We start from the raw sequence: 19,127 nt of genomic DNA on the forward strand, positions 1-19,127 counted from the left end.
TTACTGTATCTATTGAGATAATCATATGTTTTCCTCTTATTCTGGGACTCTGTTATTATTTACCATACTATTACATTAATTGCTTTTATAATTACATTGAGTAACTTTATAACATTAAAAACCTTGCATTTCTGGGATAAAACTCAAGGTTGTAGAACGTATTACCGTTTTCATTTTGTATTAGTCCGTTCTCACATTGCTATAAGAAAATAACTGAGACTGGGTAATTTATAAAGAAAAGAGGTCTAATCGGCTCAAGGTTCTACAGGCTGTACAGGAAGCATGATGCTGGCATCTGCTCAGCTTCTGCGGAGCCTCAGGAAACTTACATTTCTGGCGGAAGGTGAAGCAGGAGTAGGCATTGCTTACATGGCAGGAGCAGGAGCAAAGGGGCGGGGGGAAGTGCTACACACTTTTAGACAACCAGATCTTTTGATAACTCACACTCACTATCACAAGAACAGCAACAAGGGGATGGTGCTAAACCATTCATGAAGAACAAACCCCATGATCCAATAACCTCCCACCAGGCCCCACCTCCAACGTGAGATTCGGACATGCCCCACTGTTAAAAACCCCCACTGATGTGCAGTTGGTTTCAGGATAAGTGTAAACTCTTTAGCATGTATTAAATCCTTCACAGATATTCGAGGTCGTTTCTGATCATTACTAGTTATGTACCATAGGTTCCAGCCTCCCTGTCTTTTCACTGTTCTCTGGACACCCATCATCCTTCAAGCCTCTCTACATTTGCACATGTTGCTACTTTGTTTAAAATAGTCTTCCTTCTCTTTCTATCTGAAAAATTTCTGCTTATCCCTGTCAGAACCAAAGCTGAAGTTTCCCACCATAGCAAGCCATTCCTTCTAGTCCATTTAAAGTCATATGATCCTGTGCTGTAATTATCTGCTGACAAGTTTATTTCTCTGCTGGACAGTGAGTAGCTTGATGGTCTTACCAATTTTTTTTTTTTGGAGACAGGGTCTTGCTCTGTTGCCCTGGCTGGAAAGCAGTGGTGTGATCACAGCTCACTCTAACCTTGAATTCCTGGGATCAAGCAATCCTCCCACTTCAGCCTCGCAAGTAGCTAAGACTTCAGGGACACATCACCATGCCCAGCTAATTTTTGTTTTTTACTTTTGTAGAAGCAGGGTCTTGATATGTCACCCAGGCTGGTCTGGAACTCTGGACCTCAAGGAATCCTCCTGCAGTGTCTCCCAAAGTGTTGGGATTACAGGCATGAGCCACCTTGCCTGGCGCTGATCTTACCTTTGATCCTCAGCACCTAATAAAGGGCCTGGGATGAGTAGAAACTCAATAAATGTGACCAAATTAACAAAGGAAACAGATGGAGGATGGCATACAAAAGAAAACATGCCATACCTGCACATTTTTTAATGTTTTCCCTAAATGTTTTTATTTCCTTTTATGATAAAGTCAGAAGGAAATAAAACAGGGCCGGGTCACCAAAGATTGTACAGTTCATTTTCATTTCTGGGTTTTTCCAGCAAGAGCAAGATTATGGTTCTCCTATTGGGCTGCATCTGCGTTTAGTTTGAGTTGTCCTGTTTTCAGCAATACATATGATGATTAACTGCTAGAATTCAATAATGGGCAGTAAGATTAAGTGATGATGGAGGATTAACTTAAATACAGTCTGAGGTTAAGTGAGGAAAAGCAAGTATTTTATTTTTGTCAAAATTTGAAGTATTATTAATGCTGGGATCAGTGGTATAACTAGAAATAATAGATTAAAATTAAGAAAGGAAAATTTTTAGAGAAAGATAAAAAGTCTCTAGACAGTGAGACCTACTAGACTGTGAAATAGGCTTTCAAGTAAAGTGATGGAACACAATCCCTGGAGACATTCTAAATAAAGGGACAATGGACTAGAAAGTGTTTTGCAGCGAGGAATTCTGCATTGATGACTGGAGCTAGAAGGAGGCAGGGAAATGGGACGATGACCAGATGTGGCCCATGGCAAGGCCGTGCATTGTGAAGGGAGGAGGAGGGTCTGAGATCCGGGAGCCCTGCAGAGAGTTTGCTGAAGAGTGAAGAAAGGACGGCGTTAGTAATGGGAGGAGGGATACTGGAGTCCAAATTAACATAGCACACAGAGAGATATTCAGGTTGGTAGAAAAGGCTGGCTAGATCCAAACACTGACAAAGAAAAAGAAGCTTGGATGGAGAGAGTAGATCTCGCTCAGAAGATCTTGATAGATTAGAAGCGTTTAATCCTGACATAATTGGTAGCAGGAATAAAGTGCAGACTATTGAACTTGGAATTAGCCCTGTGCAATAGAATACTTATAGTCACTTATAGTCTCTCTCCTTATGTAAGGCAGGTGTAAGGTGGGGATGGGGCAAGATGTAGGGCTCTACATCTGATAGAGAATGGATATTTGCCGAATATTTGTTGAATGAAGGAAAGAATGACTGGATAAAAGTCACCTAATCAAAGTACAGTTGTAAAAAAGATTAGTTTTACAGTCAGGTGCAGGACAGATTAGAAGAGAGAGAAGCTAGAGATAGCACAACCATGGAGAAGCCTCTTGGAGCATGATATAGAGCACTGGCTTTCAAACTTCCTGTCCCAGTAAGAGATAAATGGCGGGGCATCATATCTTTCTCACATCTGTAATCCCAGCACTTTGAGAGGCTGGGGTGGGAGTACCACTTGAGGCCAGGAGTTTGAGATCAGCCCTGGCAACATAGTAAGACCCTGTCTGTACAAAAAATTAAAAAAAAAAAAAAAGAAAGAAAGAAAGCGGGAATGGTGGCTTGTGCCTGTGGTCCTAACTACTCAGGAGGCTGAGGTGGGAGGATCACTTGAGTCCAGGAGGTCAAGGCTGCAGTGAGCTATGATTGCGCTAATGCACTCTAGCCTGGGTAACAGAGACCCTGTCTCAAAAAAATTTTTTAAATAAAAAAAAAGTTATATTGTGACTCAGTGTACACATACACATGCCCACATACACAAGTATGTCACAAAGCAATACATTCACTATTGAGTAAGGAATGATATGAATGTTTTTTGTATTCTATTTTTTTTTTAATGCTGGCTGGGACATACTAAATTGACTTTATAACTGGCTAATGTAAATGCAGTTTGAAAAGCATTGATCTGAAAATAAATAACCAATTACTATAATCAAATGAGACACAATAAACAGGATACTTTTTGAAGACATATTGAAGTACAACTTTTTTGTTTTGTTTGTTTGTTGTTTTGTTTTGTTTTGTTTTTTGAGATGGAGTCTCGCTGTGATGCCCAGGCTGGAGTGCAATGGCGCAATCTTGGCTCACTGCAGCCTCTGCTTCCTGGGATCAAGCTATTCTCCTGCCTCAGCCTCCTGAATAGCTGGGATTACAAGCACACACCACCATACCTGGTTAATTTTTGTATCTTTAGTAGAGACTGGGTTTCACCATATTGGCTAGGCTGGTCTTGAACTCCTGACCTCAAGTGATCCATCTGCCTTGGCCTCCCAAAGTGCTGGGATTGCTTAAAGTGGGAAATTCCTGGCAGCTGACCAGTCATTTAGACCAGGGAGATGTGGTTAGTCATACAGAGGAAAGGTGCAGTGACCTCAGATACACTGTGAAAATTCTCCTTTCGAACCTGCCAGAGCCTTTGTTATACTTATATATCCCTCAACACACAAAACTCAGAGCACTTTTAGGAAACTTACTGGGGACTCTAGGTGTGGGAATCAGTTAAATACCCAATGGGTTGTTTTGATAATTCAGATTAATGTCAACATATGACACAAAGCTCAAAACAAAGTTATTATTATTATTATTTTGGTAGAAAATATGTCATGGACCTTCTAATCTAGGACAGAATTGAATTGAATTTTAAGGTTAAATATTAATCCCACCAAGCTTTTCATCTTCCCAATTTTTTTCTCAATGACACAGATTCATCTTATTTTTACAATTCCTTCCAGTCCAAATCTCTTGGATAAAGATGTTTGTAAGTTGTTCTAATTTCTGTTGCTCTTCCCACTGGCAGACAGAAAACTGTTTTGCTGTCTGAGCTTCCCAATAGGACCGTTGATCTAATTCTCCCTTCATTTCTTAATAGGTTTCGAATGATCCTCTCTGGTATTCATTTCTCTCCTGACACATCAGTAAAAGGCCATCTTTCTTCCCTTGACTCTGGCTGACAGTAATATATTCTTTTCTTTTCTTGGCCTTAATTGACACTGTTTGTACTCACAGGGATCTCTTATCCCTCTTCCTTCCTGGTAGTTTAAAAAACCCACCTATATTCACGCCTCATTTGTCTGAGAGCATTCCCTCGAGAAGCTTCGTTGGCAGTTACTTGGTCTTTTGGAAGTTCTTTTTAAATCTTGGCCTCCCCTCTGGGTCTTAATTACGTGTTTCTGAAAATTCTTCAGCTTTCTCAAAGACTTGTGGAGAGCAATGCAATGGAGTTTCAATTAATGGATCCTCTAGGAAAGAAGACCTTTATAATCCACTGTGTTTGTATTTTTAAAAAGGCAAAACAAAATAATCTTTATAAACTGGTACATGGTGTTGGTTTGCTATCTAGGCTCAAGGAAGATAGATTGCCCTTTGCTACCATTCTTGAAAAAGTGGAGAGAGATAGTGGATCCTTGTAAGGTGGAGCTAAAGGCACCTGAGTTTAGAGGTGGACACATCTGGGTTTTAGTACTGGGTCTGCCACTAATTTGCTTTGTGACTTTGGGCTGGGTATTTAGTCCCTCTGAGCCTTAGTTTCCCCATCAGTAAAATAACTGTAACACTATTTACTTTAGTAAAATAATGGATTAGATAGGAGGATGTATATTAAGTGCCTAGGACAGTGGTTCTTCAACTTTGACAAGTGTCATAATCACCTATAAATTAATAAGGAATACAGAGGCCCACTTGCACTGAGGTCAGCTAAGGTTCTCTGTATTTGTATCAAGATCCCCATGTGATTCCGCTATACACTGACGTTGGAAAACCTAGTCTAGCATCTTGTAGACATTCACTACATATTAGCCCATTGCCCCATTTTAACATTCAGAGCAGTCAAAAAGCAACTTTAAGCAATTTAAAGGAAATTAATTTTGATTTAACCTTGAGTTTCAAAGGCCAGAGAACTGGAGAGAAAAGGAGTAGTGTTGAAGATAAATCTATTTTATGTCTCCCAATCTGTAGCCCTAGAGGCCAGACCCTTCAGCCTCATATTGCAGCTCCCAGCTCTAATTGTCATCTTTTGCATATTGATAGGAAAGCATACTCTAGAAATATGTAGTTTTATACATTTTTAAATCAAAAGGTAAAATTCATCTGAATTTTTAAGTTTTTTCATGTTTGTACTTTTTACTACCTTGCAGTTCCTATTTAATGCTTTTAGGAAAAGGCCTCTATTTTGTTACTTTTTAACCAAGATTATCCTATATTACTTGTACCTCTGGTTGCAGTGTTGTTTTATTTTGTTTATCTCTTTATTTATTTTGTATTATGTTTTATTCCAAAAGCATTTGAGGAGGCTTACAGAAACTTGTTGTGGACCTCTGGCTTCTGCTGAGGATGTAAAAACCTGGAAAGAGAGCCTCTCTTTTTCTAATAACAAGAAAGAGTTAGATAACCTCCCAAATCATAATTTTCTTGAATTTATCAGAGATCTGAGGTCATAGGGCAATCAAATACCTGAAATCTAAGAAAAAACAAGCACTTCTGAGGAGCCATCATAACCCTGGCTTACCTGTGAGAGAGAAAGGAGACACTACCCCTGATATAGTTCAGAAGATTTCAGCCAAAAGTTTTAATAAATTGCTAAAGGTTGAGTATAAGCTCACACAACAGCATAGAATCCCTGGGAGTCTCAGATACAAGGGGAGTTCGCACTGGCTCACAGACTCTTCTCCATGAACCTCACCATGTGCTCACAAGAAAGATTCAGGGCAGACCCAGAAACCCAAGAAGGCTTCCCTCAGTGGTACACACTTGGAAGAAGGGGGTGGCCACCATTGTTGGAAGGCATGAAGTGCCCCTTTCCGCAGACTCGTTTTCTCCATCTCTCCTATAGAACAAAAGCCTTAAGCTATTGGGGGAAAGACGACAATCTTGTTCCCAGGACAGAGAGGAAGACACATCTCAGCTGGGGCAAACCAAGGAACAAAAGCCCTTGACACTTGAGGGAGAGGGAACAACACTCTGTTGTAGATTCTGATCATTAGAAATGTCTTACCACGGAGGATGGTGCAGGAAACTCACATAAGATATGTCAAACATACAAGATAGAGTTTGGCTGCCACAGGAAATAGGCCAGGACCATTTGAATTTTCCACCACTGAGACCCAATGACACAGGGCTTATCTAAGACTCTGGATGAATCAAAACAACAGAAAACATCCCCCTACTCCATGGTTAGCAAACGTCAAGTAACAAATAACAGCAAATCTACCACTGGGGAAGGAGCAAGAGCATGGAACAAAACCCTCTCTGAGGCCGGGCGCGGTGGCTCACGCCTGTAATCCCAGCACTTTGGGAGGACGAGGTGGGTGGATCACGAGGTCAGGAGATCGAGACCATCCTGGCTAACACCGTGAAACCCCGTCTCTACTAAAAATACAGAAAAATTAGTCGGGCGTGGTGGCAGGCGCCTGTAGTCCCAGCTACTAGGGAGGCTGAGGCATGAGAATGACGTGAACCCGGGAGGTGGAGCTTGCAGTGAGCCGAGATCGTGCCACTGCAGTCCAGCCTGGGTGACACAGCCAGACTCCATCCCAAAAAAAGAAAAAAAAAAAAGAAAAAAAACCCTCTCTGAGGTTCAGTTACACAGGTAAAGCTTAAAGATGACAGTGAAATGAGAATGTAGAGAATAATTCTTAAACATAAAATAATACTAGAAAATAATGCCTGTGGTTCATTGACCGTGATCATAGCAACAAAACTCAAATCCAGCTCAACAACTGACTAGATTGTCTCAGCCTTCACTCTAAAGACTAGCAGAAACAGGATGTGGCCAGGCCCAGTAGCTCATGCCTGTAATCCCAGCACTTTGGGAGGCTGAGGTGGGCGGATTGCTTGAGAACAGGAATTCAATATCACCCTGGCCAACAATTTACCAACAAGAGGCAAATTGATCAACAGAACCAGACTTAGAAATGAACGTGATATTGAAACTATCAGACAGAATTGAAAACAACAATGATCAATATAGTAATTAATAAGGTAGACATCATGCACAAAGACATGAGGAATTTCAGTAGAGCAACAGAAATTATAAGAAAGCAGGAAATAAAAATTTTAGAAGTAAAAATAGAGTAACAGAGATGAAGAATGTCTTTAATGGGCTAATCATAAACTTGACACAGATAAGGAAATAATTAGTATATTTAAGATAGGCCATTGGAAATAATGCCAACTAAAAAAAAAAGAATAAAAAAATGCCACATCCAAGAGCTATAGGATAATATTGAATAGTCTAATATTCATGTAATTGGAATCCCAGGGGGAAAAAAACAGAGAAGAGGAAAGAAGATATATTTGAAGAGATAATGAAGAGATAATGGCTGATAATTTTCCAAATCATTGAAAGATACTAAATCCCAAATCCAAGAAGCATAGAGAAAATCAAGCATTATAAATACAACACACACACACATACACACACACTCCTAGATGTGTCATATTCAAATTGCTAACAACAAAAAATAAAGAGGAAAAATGTGAAGATAGCCAAAGAAAATAAATACATATTACATATATACAGAGGAAATATTTTCCCTCATTTCGAGGGTGGCTCTTCACTTTCTTGATGGTATCCTTTGAAACACAAAAGTTTTTCATTTTGATAAGTATGATTTATCCAGCTTTTTCTTAACCTTTTTTTTTTTTTTTTTTTTTTTTTGAGATGGAGTCTCACTCTGTCACCCAGGCTGGAGTGCCAGTGGCTCGATCTCGGCTCACTGCAAGTTCCACCTCCTGGGTTCACGCCATTCTCCTGCCTCAGCCTTCCGAGTAGCTGGGACTACAGGCAAGCACCGCCAGGCCCTGTTAATTTTTTGTATTTTTTAGTAGAGACGGGGTTTCACCGTGTTAGCCAGGATGGTCTCGATCTCCTGACCTCGTGATCCGCCCGCCTCGGCCTCCCAAAGTGCTGGGATTACAGGCGTGAGCCACTGCGCCCAGCCCATAACTTCTACATTTGGTGTTATATCTAGGAAAATGTTACCCAATCCAATTCACAAAGATTTAGTTCTGTTTTCTTCTAAGGGTTTTATAGGCTTAGCTCTTACATTTAGAGTTAAAATTCATTTTGAGTTATTTTTTGTGTATGCTGTAAGGAAGGAGTCCAGCTTTATACTTTTGCATGTGGTTATCCAGTTGTCCCAGTACTATTTGTTGAAAAGACTATTCTTTCCCCCATTGAACTTCCTTGGCATCATTGTCTAAAATCAACTGACCATAAATATAAGTTTTTCTCTATAGGATCTCAATTCAATTTCATTTATCCATATATCTATCTTCATGTCATTAACATACTACCTTGATTATTATAACTTTGTAGTAAGTTTGAATCAGAAAATGTGGGTCGTCCAACTTTGTTCTTTTTCAATAGTGCTTTAGTTATTGTTGGTTCCTTCTATTTCCACATGAAGTTTAGGATCATCTTGTCAATTTCTGCAAAGAATGCAGCTGGGATTTTTTAAGAATTGCTTTGAATTTATAGTTGGATTTGGAGAGCATTGCCATCTTAACTATATCAAATCTTCCAGTTCATGAACATGAAAATGTCTTTCCATTTATTTAGATTTTTAGTTTATTTCAATGATGCTTTGAAGTTTTCAGTGTACAAGTTTTGCATCTGATTTAAAAAATTTATCCCAAAACATTTTATTCTCCTTGAGGATATTTTAAAATAAAATCATTTACTTAGTTTCATTTTTGGATTGTTCATTGCTGACATATAGAAATACAATAGATTTTTATGTATTGATTATATATCTGCATCCTTACAGATCTCACTTATTAGTTCAAATAGTTGGGGTTTTTAAAATTTCCTTAGAATTAGTTGTGTGTGTGTATATATATATGTATATATATGTATGTATATATAAAATTAGTTGTATATATGTGTGTATATATATGTGTATATATGTATTTATGTATATAAAATATTTCATTATCAAGCAAAAATAGTTTTACTTCTTTCTTTGCAATCATGATATCTTTTATTTCATTTTCTTGCCTAATTGTCCTGGATAGAACCTCCAGTATAATGTTTGAATAGAAGTGGCAAGAGCAGGCATCCTTGCCTTCCTGATAATCACAGGAGGAAAGCATTCAGTGTTTTACCACTTAGTATGATGTTAGCTATATTTTTCATAGATACCTTCTATCACATTGAGGAAGTTCTCTTTTATACCTAGTTTTTTGGTATTTTTATTATTATAAGCCATTGTATTTTGTCAAACAATATTTCTGTTTCTATGGAGATGATCATGTAGTTATTATTTTATTATATTAATGTGGTGCATTATATTAACTAATTTTGTATATCAAACCAGCCTTGCCTGTCTTGGATAAATTGTATTTGGTTAGGGTGTGTAATTATTTGTATAATCTTCATATGTTGTTAGCTTTGGTTTACTTATATCTTGTGGCTAATTTTTGCCTCTATATTCATAAAAGGTATCGGTTTGTAGTTTTCTTGTGATGGCTTTATTAGCTTTGTTGTCAGGATACTTCTTCCTTCAGAGAATGACTCAGAAAGAGCTCCCTGCTTTTGTAAATTTTGGAAGCGTTTATGAAAGATTGTTGCTACGTCTATTCTAAACATTTTTAAAATTTACCAGTGAAGCCATCTGAAATTGGGCTTTTCTTTTTTTGGAAAGTATTTTTTGCTGATAACTCACTATCTTTACTTGTTCTAGATCTATTTAGATTTCCTATTTCTTCTTGAGATAGAAGCCCATTGTTCCCTCTCCAGTGACTACTGTTCTTCTGGTTTTCATGAATATCTTGATTGACCATTTGTTGGTTTTTATGGATAGAGGGCTGGGGAGAGGGTTCTGAGAATTGAGCAAGTTATACCACCCCAAAGGTTGTTGTTTTTACTAAGATGTAACTGTTTTTCTTGAATAAATTCTCCTCAGATTTTTGCAAGCCTTTGATTATTTCCAAAGTTCTGAAAAAAAATTATTTGATTTTTTTCCTACAGTCCTTATTTCTTTGATAGAGGAACAGATTTTCAGATGTTCTTATTTGGCCATTCCTACTTACATCACTCCCAAAGATTTATTTGTATGTGCCATAATTAGAAGTGACCTTACAATTTAATCCAGGCCAAGTGTCTAATTTCATAGATATACAGCAGAAGAACAGAAGATGTAATCTTTCTTTTCTGAACTTAGGAGGTCCTAAGAGTGTCTTAACTTTGAGACCCTTAAAAGCAGGGACTTTTTCTTTCTCACCGTTTATCCATAAGAGCCTAGTACTGTTCAGCACGTGCCAAGTGTACAAAAAAAAAGTTGCTCTCTTTGTTTGTTTGTATATTTGAATAGTATCCCCATGTGTATATTTGAATAGTATCCCTATGCCACTGCATGCCTTGCAGTTTATAAATCAACTGGAAAAGTGAAGATCCCTAGGGCCAAGAGTGGGATGTGCCTGAGGTTAAATTCGGTGTCTCTCTCACATAGCAATACCAGACAACTGTCAATTATATGCAGAAGTCTTATAGACTCTGTAGTCTGGAAGTTTAATGTTAATGCCTCAGCCTATACCTGGCATAATATTGATTTAGTTCAATTTTCTAAATCTCTGGCCTGTACATTTACAATAATAATCATTTTAATAGTGGGATTGAAACCCTTGAAAAGCCTGAAGAACATCCCAAAAGATATAAGAACAATAATGAAAGAAAACTATTTCTTTCAAGATACTTTTATTGTGTACAAGTTTTTGACAGCAGCTAAATTATTCACTCATTTCTTTAACAGATAATTATTGAGTACCTACCGTATGCCAGGCCTTATGCTAAGTGCTGGGGTTATAATGGTGACTAAGACAAACATGGCTTCATTCCCTCTTAGAAAGTAAACGCTAACTCCAATCCAAGCAGAAAATGAGAATGGAATCACCAGAGTGCCTCATCCACAGCCATTCTGGATAAACAGATATATACTGAAATAATATCACTAGAATATCTTCTGGCATACTGCAAGCTCATGGGGGGTTGAAACCATTTTCAACTAATTTCCCTGTATTCCTCTCATTTTTCTTCATCACTTGGTATCTTACTTCTCCAAGACTTCTGGTGTGGATTTTCCACACCTTCTGTGGTCTCTTCACTTCCCCCATCTTTTCCATTTATTTTCTTCTTCATCCCCTCACAGAAAAGCCTGATGGCATGTTTCCTTATTTAAATAGTTTGTTCCTTAAATATAGAGTGCAGGGTAAGATGTAGGAATATGTAAAGAAAGTCACCAAGGGGATGGTACAGTTTCAGAGACTCCAGGACTTCTCTACCCCATCAATGCTTGGCACTGCGTAATTGGAGAGTCTTATTTCATTTCAGAAAGCTGTGGGATCTGCCTAAAATGCAAATACCCCTGGGGAAATTGTTGTTTGAGTCTTATAAGTCATTTCTATATTGAAGTGAATGAGCTTATTTAAACCTTTTCTGAGAACAGATTTTGAGTGGGAAAGATAGAAAAATTGTGAGCAGTAGGTAACTGAAATTATTGAGGGAGGAGGTGGAAAAGGGAGGTTGAGGATACCACCATTATGAAGGAGAAGCAAGTCAGCTTTTCACACTAGACTGAATTTCCTGTACTTTCAAACTGGACTGCTAAGTTCCTTTAAAATGCTCTCAGAAATTACATTAACGATTAAAATTATCTTAATGGTAAGTACTCAAGTTGCACTGAATATGACACTTGGGATGGAATGACACTTGGGTTATATGAAAGGATTTGGAATTCTTCCCTATGTATTCGGTGCCTCTGATGTATTTCTTTCCTGCAAACCCTTTCCCACCCCAATTTTAAGGGTGAGAATTCTTGGCTTTCTGAGTACAAAGTACTGAATACTAAGTCAGTGGATTCAAAACTGAGATTAAAGAAGAACATAAATGAGATTTTTAGAATGATCAAAAAAGCACCGAAATTTACAGTCAGAACAGAAACTAAGTGCTTATTTTATAGATGAGGATACAGGCTGAGGTTTGGTTAGATCATTTCTTAAAATATGTCACATTCCTTATCTTCTGCCATGCCTATATGTCAATTTCTGCCTCATATACACAAATCTAGATGTTTCTGTACAAATATTTTCACTCTCTTCAGGAATGCAGTTCAGATCATAATCATTAATTATTCTTTTAGTTTCAGGAGGACTGTTTTAATCATTTTTTCAATTTTAACTAATCAATTTTAATGATATATTTTACAGTAATATTAAACAATAGGGTTTTTAATATGAAAGAAATGTCTTGAATGAACTCAGCATTTAAATGAATAGCAGTTGTGTGAAACTGTGTGTGATACCATCCAATATAAAATATGTGGACATAACAATTACAGACCATCTGTTAAACTGGCATCTTGTTGTACAGGAATGAAATTTCAATTAAATTTTATTATCAGGAAGTGTAAATGACAGATCCCATATGAAAGTCCACAGCCAGTAAACTGTCTAAATAAAGAGTGGGATGTCATACAGTTAATGAGTTGGATCGAGTTTCCTGATTACATACTTTGTAAATAATGTGCTTGTTCACCAGCTTTTGGAAATGAGTACTGCTTGTAAGGATGGTGGTTGTTTTTAAAGTGATGCCCATATGGAAGGTAAATTGGAATGGTCGTGCGACACAGTCCAGTCATCTGGTTAATGTATGATTCACCACTTTAGCTGGAGAGACTGAAATTAAACCATGCATGAGATAAAAGAATGACTTGAAAGTGGAGAAACAAAAATCAGATCTCAACCATCTCTAAAGAATTTTGACTTACTGGAAGCCATGTATCCATGGCTCATAGACCAATTCGCAACTGCAAGGAACTGACGTCATGATCCAACAGCGGGTTCAGATGTGGGTTTGAATCATCACAGAGGGAGAAAGTCTAATATTATCAGCAAGTCTCAGGACAAGGGTCTGGATTATTAATGGGAGAACAAATGAGCTTATAGTTTTTAACAGTGAAATGTGTCTCATAACTCATTGGGCAAGTTCCTCATTTTCTGCTGTCACTGCTATTAATATCTATTGTTGCTTGGGGTAGTCAAGAAAAAAAAGTAATCATACCCAAAAATCCAATTGCTCCAGTGGCAACGTGGAGTGTTGTCAGAAAGAAGCTTAGTTCTCATTCCATAAAACAAGCTAAGAAGAATCTCAAGCCATTTCTCTTTACTATACTTCTGAAAAACACATAATTAAGTAGTGCTCTAATGGATCATAAAATGCATAATCCACAGCTGTGGACCCTTGGAAAGTTATTCAAACTCTTCCAGGACTTATGCTGAGTAATATCTGTGTGATTTAGTAGGCAGGATACAGCACAGGACAGGATTCGCCAGAGGCATCTTCAGCTGGGTGACCCGTCCACTCTGGGCCCTGATACTTCCACATTTCAAGGTTGCTGAAAGGATACCATATCCTAGAAAGGGAGCTCTTCTGTGGACTTTTACTGTTATGTTAGCTCTTCTAGCTTTTAATGGAGAGTGAAAATTTTTTTCTTCTTTGTATTGGCTTTTACTTGGATTAAGGCTATGTAAATCCACATTTTTTGGAGATGGGGTAGAAAAAGTAATATGCTATGGGGTACCTGGCACTAAGGCCAAGGCTAGCCTTGGGGTGACACCAGAATAGCAGGCAAGTGTCAAGATTGCAGATGAGATTTTACTTCATTTTTAAGAATTTTGTTATAGGATATAATTTACAAACAGTGAAAGACGCAGATCTTAAGTCTATGGTTCAATCATTTTTGACAAATTATATACCCATGTAATTCACACTCCTTTCAATATATAGAATATTTCCATGACACCAGAAAGTCTTCTTGTGCCTCTTCCCAGTCAATTCCCCTGCTCCTGACTCTCAGGAAACCACTGATCTGATTTTTATCACCACAGATTCATTTTGCCTATTGTAGAATATCATGTAAGTGGAATCAAACAGTATGCATGCTTTTGTGTAAGGCTTCTTTCACTTGGCATGATGTCTTAGAGATTAATCCATGTTGTATGTGGCATGTTTCAGTAATTTGTTTTTATTGATAAGGAGTATATTCTGTCATATAAATATAGCAGCAGAGAGCTTGTCTGTTTTTTAGTCAATGAACTCTTGTACTGTTTCTAGTTTGGAGCTATTATAAATAAAGCTGCAATGAACATTCTTGGATAATATTTTTGGGACATTTTCTTTTTCTTGAATAAATATCTAGGAGTGGAATTTCTGGGTTATAGGGTAGGTACATATTTAACTTTCTAAGAAGTTTTCTGTGTTCAGAGTCATCGTACCATGTTACATACTCACCAGTTAATCCACATCCTCACCAACATTTGATGTTGTTGTTATTTTCTTATTTCAGTCTGTCTCATGGGAAGGTAAAGGCTGAGTTACTTTCAAGGCATTAAAATACAATAACCACCTGGGTGCGGTGGCTCACGCCTGTAATCCCAGCACTTTGGAAAGCCGAGGCAGGCAGATCACAAGGTCAGGAGTTCGAGACCAGCCTGGCCAACATGGTAAAACCCATCTCTACTAAAAAGACAATGATTAGCCAGGCATGGTGGCACATACCTGTAATCCCAGCTACTCGGGGGGCTGAGGCAGGAGAATCGTTTGAACCCGGGAGGCGGAGGTTGCAGTGAGCCGTGATTGTACCACCGCGTCCAGCCTGGGCAACAGAGCGAGACTCTGTCTCAAAACAAAAAACAAAAAACAAGCAAACCACCCCAGACCTCTAAGGTCTAGAGTCTGGAAATAGAGGACCTGGGTTTGAAGCTTGCTCCAACTCTTCAGGGGTGAGGGCCTGGAAGGCCAAGGATAGAGTGCAGGAAGATTTGATTCATGAGAATTCTGAAGTCTTTACCCACACCTAAGGCAGATCTCTCACACTTCCTTTTACTCACTCTCACTCCCTGCATCTATCTGGGCACCAAATCCCATCGACACTCCCTCCCCACTGCTCCTTTTGCAGTTTCCACTCATCACTCCCCAGCTTTTGTGCTTCATTGTGGTGCTTCATTGTTTTTCCTCTGCACCACTGCAAGTTTCCTAATCACTTGACCTGCCCTGGAGAGGGATCATTCTAAAATGTGGATCTCCTCATAACACAGTCTGGTTTAAACTCCTTCAGTGGCTCCTCATTTCCTGTAAGATTTAAACAAATAACAGCTGATGTGTATTAGGAACTCAGGCTGTGTCAGGCACTGTATTAAGCACTTGATTCTGTTATTGGATATCTCTTTGAAATAACTATTCGTATTAGCACCATTTATATATGATGAACCAAGGCTTAGAGAGTATAAGTGACTCCCCATAGTCACACATCTAGTCAGTGGCAGAGTTTGGAATCAAACCCAGATGCATTAGACTCCCAAACCTGTGACCTTTACAGATACAGGATAAGCCCTTAATCAAGCTTCTTAGGAAACGTCTCAACAGGAAGATATACTTCCCAGACGGCAGCGTAAGAAGCAACTTGGGCCCACTCCCCAGTGAAAAAAAGCAAAACTATTGAAAATGAGAAAAAACAAACAACTATGTAAAATCTCTGAAAATTTTCCTAATGGTATAAACAGCAAATGACAAATAATTATTATCCCAGAAAGTCTACTAAAACTCAGGAAGAACAGTGTGTTTGTGGTATCTGAGCCACAACCACCTGCTCCCTCCCTCTCCCTTTACCTCCTCTCAGCTTGGTGGGTTTGACAGAAGCTGCACTCCAGGCAGGTAGGGACCAAGAAGGCAGGGCCTCCTATACCCTTAGCTCCAGTCAGGCATCACTATATCTCACTGGAAGGGCCAGGCTGCCATCATTTCTCATTCCTTCCAACCTCAAGTTGAAGAGGCTACACTCCTGGTGAAAGCCTAAATTCTCATTCCCCTGAGAGGTCAGGGTCTACCTTCCTCTATCTAGCCAGTCCTCAGGAAATGGAGGCTCTCCCCAAATCAGGGAAGGCTGAAAATACTGGGGTCCTTTTTTCCTCATCTCAACTTGATCATAAAGCAGTGATTCAACATCAGGAGAGGAAAGGTGAGAAGACCAGAGGCTATCTCCCAGCCAGCACAGAGTAGTGGCTCAGAAGTTTTGCTACGAGGAGAGGCAGTCAATAAGAAGAGTGCTCCAGAGCGTTCCAAAGGAACCGACTATTTGAAACAGTGTAGGGAAGTTCAAACCTAAGGGAGCTGTCAAAAACAACAGTTCCTTTTCAACTAAGAGCAACAGGACCAGGCGCAGTGGCTCACGCCTGTAATCCCAGCACTCTGGGAGGCCAAGGTGGGTGGATCACTTGAGGTCAGGAGTTCAAGAGCAGCCTGGCCAATATGGTGAAACCCTATCTCTACTAAAAATACAAAAATTGGCCACGTATGGTGGCATGTGCCTATAATCCCAGCTACTTGGGAGGCTGAGGCAGGAGAATCGCTTGAATGCAGGAGGCGGAGGTTGCAGTGAGCCAAGATCATGTGCCACTGCACTCCAGCCTGGGCAACGGAGCAAGATTTTGTCTCAAAAAAAATAAATAAATAAAAAATTAAGAGCAACAGGTTAGACCATGGGCCAGCTAGCTCACCAGAGCTAGCATAAAATAAACTTTGCTTCAGGATCTTGGGATGGGACGTAGGGGTTGGAGTGGGCAGAATAACTGGATGACTTTTCCCCTTTCTAACTCTAAATTCTCAGGAAAACACATCATATCTTGCACTTGGGTGGAAAAGAGCAGAAATCCTTGGTTAACAGGATTATACGCAATGGTGCAGAAAGCATTCTCTAAAGAAAAATCAGAGAGGAAGAAACACCACATGGAGAATCCAAGAAACACTCTAAGAATTTAAGTTAAAATGTCGGAGGTAAGAAAGTGACAATCCTTGGAGGAATATTTTTGAGCATTAAGCAGGTGAATTAGAAGAAACAGCAATGGCAAGATACAATTAGTTTTTCTTCTTTTCTTCAGAAACACTGAGTATCTATCATGTGCCATATATTGACCTGTAAATGAGGGTGTATAATGATAGCCATTTCTGGGTTGAATTCACACTTGCATGGCAAAGACTATGCGAGGTGTGTAAGCATTTTAGCTTTGCCTAATTCATCTGAAGACCCATTACTTTCCCTAGTGAGATGAACGAAGGTTTTTAACCTTTCAACTATGTGACATGGATATTTCTATTTATCTCAATGAAAATACATTTCTGGAGAATGCTAAAATTCTAGGACAATCGAAATGTAGGCAATCATTAAAAACTGAATTTTATTTTACTGCATATTGCTTATTTTCAGGTTTTGCTAAGTGAGCTTTTCTTTCTTTCCTTCTTTTCTTCTTTCTTTCTCCCTCCCTTCCCTGCTCTCCCTTCCTTCCTTTTTCTCTTTCTTTCTTTCTTTCCTTTCTTCCTTCCTTCCTTCCTTTCTTCTTCCCTGCCTCCCTTCCTCCACAACTATCTACCCAATATTTGGTAAAGAAGAGCAATATTATACAGAAGCTAACTACCTAGAAATCCTTCAGCCTCAGAGACAGAAGGGGTGGTGATACGTACAGTGAAGAAGACTGGACCCTTTTTAACTGAAAAAAAAAAAACCCCAGCAGATAGGGAGAAAGAGAATGATTTTAAATCACAGTTAGCAAATAGACTCAAGAGAACAGTTGGGGTAGGAGCAGGTTATCACTCCAGAAACTTTCTTTCAAACCATTTTGAAGGGAAATGTTTGAAAATGGCAGATAAAGAGCATCAGAGTGAGGGAAGGAGGGCAAAATAGAGGATGAGTACAATCGGGGACAGTGAATTGAGCTATGAAGATTTTTTCTTAACATGTAATTGAATATAGTTGAGAATAAAATGATTACTATACAATTATGTATTTCATTTCATGTTCTGTACTGAATATGCAAGCCCAGTCTTAAACTGGGAATGGAGATATGGATTGTTTAGCTCATACAAAAAATTCGAACAATTGTACCCAAATTATAATGAGATTTACAGAAAAAATTCCCAAAGGACTGTAATTTTATAATTTTCTGCTTTTGTTCTGTTGGGAAGGATTTGAGGACATGTGACAGTATTGTAGGAAATGACTTGCAATGGCACTGGGGAAGGATAATGATGTTCTGGGGTGAATGTGGCCCCTGAATGCACCAAGTCAGCCTGCTGCCCCCACACCTGGACTGCAGCTGCACCAGGGAGTCCTCAGTCCTGAAGGAAAGCCCTAAAGCAGGGGCCAGACGCCACTGAATGGTAGTAGAATCACCTGGTGGGCCTTTGCAGCTATCAACGCCTGCGGCTACTCTACACCAATTAAATAGCATCTTTGGGGATATGGACCAGGCACAGCTATTTTCTCAAACCTCCCCAGGTAATTGCAATTTCAGAAAGAGCTGAGAATTAGAAAGACTTGGGAGAAGTAGAACCACAAATGCAATTGCCTGTGGGACTGACTGGAACTGAATAGAGATAAGGTCTGTGGAAAAGGGGCCAGAGAAGATTAAACACAAGAGAGAAGGGCAAGGGAGGTTTCAGACTGAGTGACTGAGGAATGTTCACATTCTGTCCAAAGTGAGAAAGAGAGCTAAGCACTGCTTTTCCCAACACCCTGAAGCCCAGAAAGACAGCACAGGGCCCTGGATACTGTTAGAATTCCTTGAGCAAAGGAATCCTTAAGAAACTTGGAAATACAGTGGACAGTGGTTCCTCCAGACAAAGAACTTGAGTCTTATCACTTCAAAGAACTCCACATATCCAATAGCAAGAAAAGCTTTGAAGAGCAAGATTTCTCCACAGCATAGAGGTGGCTGCTGGGCAGAGCCAACTCTGTTCTTCCTGGAGGAGGTGTGAGCAAGGTAGTGGAGCGAACGGCCCCAAGCGTTAAGCTTTTAGTAAGAAAACAGACCCCAGAGGCTGCAATCTTCAAAAGGCATCTGTGAACTCAACATGGCATTTC

The 19,127-nt window shown here is 39.2% G+C and overlaps 1 protein-coding gene across 1 annotated transcript in view; it reads left to right on the forward strand.

Moving 5' to 3' along the window:
• Positions 1-17,038, forward strand: part of MAP10 (microtubule associated protein 10) — a 51,642-nt gene extending 34,604 nt beyond the window's left edge. The window contains exon 4 of the transcript XR_008674528.2: positions 16,878-17,038. The gene's annotated coding sequence lies outside the window, so the exon portion shown is untranslated. The remainder of the gene's footprint in view (positions 1-16,877) is intronic.
• The last annotated feature ends 2,089 nt before the right edge of the window (positions 17,039-19,127 follow it).

This window comes from Gorilla gorilla, chromosome 1, assembly GCF_029281585.2.
Source record: "Gorilla gorilla gorilla isolate KB3781 chromosome 1, NHGRI_mGorGor1-v2.1_pri, whole genome shotgun sequence".
NCBI lineage: Eukaryota > Metazoa > Chordata > Mammalia > Primates > Hominidae > Gorilla > Gorilla gorilla.